Below are 3,549 nucleotides of genomic sequence, written 5' to 3'. Positions count from 1 at the left end.
CACACTGATACCCGCTTTTATTCCCTGCAATATTATCATCAGTATTAAATTCCCAGTTCCTCTGGTAGATCCAAACTCATGTCCTGGTGTGTTAGTGCAGTGTTCCTGGGATCAGGTCACAGTGGTTCATCTGCCAGTCCCGTGTATTGGTTGTATTGTGGCCCTGTGCTGGTGTGTTCAGGGATCTGACATCTCCAGCTGACCATGTGACAGTGATGTCTCCCAGTTAGTGGGGCTGATGTGGAATAAACTTCAGTTCCCCTTCAGTCCATTATCACAGCCAATCCTTGCTTCAGTTTATAAATTAATTGTGTTTCATGAATAAGTAAAAATGAATCTTTGTAAGTTTTACCTCGGTTAATGGCATCAAGTGTTTCTCTCAGCACTGTGTTGAACAAATAGAGGTGATCGAATTTTTCAACCGGTAGGGCCTCATCTGTCACTGACAATTCCTGGACATCGTCACTGATTCTGTAAATATTAAACTGCTGGTGATAAACTGGAATTTTGAAGTATTTTACAAATCCATACAGGGTTTCAGTAAAGACCATGTCCTACCTCCTGTTTCGATGAGCTTCCTCCTGAAATAAATAAAAGCACAAATCTGATTAGACTTGGACTTACTGTCCACATCCTGAATTTCATCCAAATCATTACAAGGTGTTGAAAATTCCCACTCCCACAGTCACAAACACACACCAGCAATACAGAACCACGGGGAAAATTACAGGGAAAGTTTCTGAAATTCAGACCATTACTGAGAAGATGGAACTGACAGGAAAGACAGGACAGGCTGTGCATTACCATCTGGATAAAGCGTCAGAATGATAAAATTGAACAATTTAAGATTAGTGATGGATTTGATTGCGCGAAGGTGGAAAAAGTACCTCATTATGGCGAACACGAGAGGACACAGGTGCTTGGAAGTAGTACGGAGGAGATGTCAGGGGGTAAGTGTTTTGGAATGGGTGGAATGAGCTGCCGGCAACGAAGGTGGAGGTGGATGCAATAGGGTCTTTCAAGAGACTCCCACACAGGTACATGGAGCTTGGAAAAATAGAGAGCTATGGATAACTCGAGGTAATTTCTAAAGTCAGTAGATGTTCGACACAGCATTGTGGGCCAAAGAGACTGTATTGTGCTGCAGGTTTTCTTTGTTTCTATGTTTCTATTTATGGGGAGACCTTCAGCCAAAGATAAAATGCCAGGAGGTTTTAATAAATCCCACAAGAAATTTAGTGAGGAGGATGTGGAACTCAGTGCCACAGGAGTGGTTGGAATGGATCAGCAGAGATTGAATGTAATGGGGAGGCTGGATAAACACGTGAGGGACCAGGGAGTTCGGGGCATTGTTGCTGGGTGCGGTGAGTAGGTGGCAGGAGGTTTGTGCAGAGGGGAAATTGATAGAAGATGGACCGAATGGCCTGCTCATGACAGAGAACGGGACACAATCCCATGTAAAAATAATTCGAGAAAGTAGAGACAGTGAAAGTTTCCGTAATCTGATGGAAACCGGATATGGAGGCTAAGTCTGATGTGTGGGTCACATTCTTTGTTCTCACTGATTGACAGAGAGACCCTCACACCCACCGCACCAGACACACTCACAGCCTGTGACTAGAACTGGGTGTTAATGGGAGTTTTAGAGGATATTTAATGTTCTAATTAAGGACACAATCAGCAGCTCTGTGTTATGATCAGAGTAAATCATTTCAGAGAAGATTGCATTCTGTCCTGGGATGTACAGAAGTTGTGGAAGTTCAGTTTTTGGAAAACATCAACCCTGAATAGTTGCATCAATTGTCTGGTGAGAAACAGTTTACTGCCATTTGTAAATGCTGTGTGTAGGAGCAACACGTCAGTTTTCTGTCTGCGTTGTATTCTGTGTTAGGTGTTTATTACGATAACCAGTCAGGTGAGTGGGGACATCGTAAAAGTGAAGGGAATAAGTTACGTATTCATACTTTGTTCTGTGTTGTTTTGATCCTGGGACTGGCAGATGCCATATCTTTTGTTGACCGATTAATTGCAGTTTAATTTATGATTAATAATGCTGAAATTTCATCGCTTAAATATTGTATGTTGCTGATAAAGGATCGAATATCTGTCTCCGACATTTTAGAATGTCATTAGCGGAGTGATTGGAGGTTCGTCATGCAAGGAGAACACTCTGTGTGAGGACACCAGCAGCGGCAATTGATTTGTTAGAATTGGCCGCTGTGCTGTGTTTATTTCAAACATACCACTGTTCATTTAGTTCAATTTGACAGAAACAAATTGAAATGTAATCCCTCACCTTGAGAAACATCACACTGTCTTTTTGATCCATCTGTTCCTTTAACTTAGTGATTTCCTCCTGAATAATTCTTATATTCTCTTGAATCTTAAGAAGACTTTTCTCCATTGGGTTGAGAATCCTCTTCTCTTCTTCCCTGAGATCCCCGAGTAAGCTCTGCTCTTTCTCAGTGATAATCTGGCGCAGTTCAGCAAACTGGGATGTGATGTGGGACTGAAGGCTGTGTGACTGTTCCTGTTGAATAAAAGGTGAAGATTAATATACTGCATTGCTGTGTTGTATTTCCTTATGACATTAAGGTGACCATTCGGCCCATTGGGGTCCATACTACTTCTGAGACATTCCCGTCAACCCCATTCCCTCACGTTTTCCTGAAACCTATTCCCCCCATTGACCCATTAACCCCCACCTGATTCACATATACCCTCCCCCACCTTCACAGGGTTAATTGTAATTAACCATTTAACCAGCATGTTCTTGGGATGTGTCTAAAACCGTCATGGCCACAGGGAGAGCATGGAAACTCCACACAGACAGCAGCAGAGGTCAGGATCGAACCCAGGTCACTGGAGCTGCGATTCTCGGCTATTCTGCATTAAATGGAGCAAAACTCGACAGTAATATCAGAAATTCCGCTCAGGAAACCTCACCCGAACTCCGGAAATCTTCTCTTTCTGTTGCTGCTCTTTTTCCTGGAAGTCTGATTTCTTTTTTGTGAGAGAGTCTAAGGAAGATTTTAGCTGATCCTGGAAGTCAGAGAGTGAAGGAAATAGAAAAAAAGATGCATCGAAATAAACAGGGGATCAAACCCGATTATCGCACAAAATGCCGGAGGAACTCAGTGAGTCAGGCAGCATCTATTCAGGGGAAATAAACAGCCGGTGTTCCGGGATGAGACCCTTTATCAGGACTGGGAAGGAATGGGACAGAAGCCAGAATAAAAAGGTTGGGGATGAGAACCAGCTGACAGTTGACGGGTAAGACAACGTGAGGGGGAGCGTGGGGGAGGGTGATGAAGTGAGAAGCTGAGAGGGGACAGGTGGAAGAGGTAAAGGGCTGGAGAAGAAGGAATCTAATACGAGAGGACAATCGACCATGGAAGAAACGGGAGGAACTGGGCTGTTTGCGGCCCTGAATGGTGACGAGGGAGGAGGTTAGGAGTCAGGTGTAGCACTTGTCCCGCTTGCAGGTGTCGGTGCCAGGAGGGAGATCAGTGGGGAGGAGCGAGTGGATCAAGGCGATACAGTACGTAC

At 44.1% G+C, this 3,549-nt stretch overlaps 1 long non-coding RNA gene across 1 annotated transcript; it reads right to left on the bottom strand.

Annotated features, from left to right (window-relative positions):
* Positions 1 to 352: 352 nt before the first annotated feature.
* Positions 353 to 2,377, bottom strand: LOC140722008 (uncharacterized). Its single transcript, XR_012097525.1, has 3 exons — positions 2,297 to 2,377; positions 559 to 581; positions 353 to 471 (listed from the first exon to the last, which is right to left on the bottom strand). It is a non-coding gene; the product is annotated as an uncharacterized lncRNA (long non-coding RNA).
* Between the last annotated feature and the right edge of the window lie 1,172 nt (positions 2,378 to 3,549).

The sequence above is a fragment of the Hemitrygon akajei genome, unplaced genomic scaffold, assembly GCF_048418815.1.
Source record: "Hemitrygon akajei unplaced genomic scaffold, sHemAka1.3 Scf000067, whole genome shotgun sequence".
Lineage (NCBI taxonomy): Eukaryota > Metazoa > Chordata > Chondrichthyes > Myliobatiformes > Dasyatidae > Hemitrygon > Hemitrygon akajei.
This window is presented reverse-complemented; position numbering and strand designations above follow the sequence as displayed.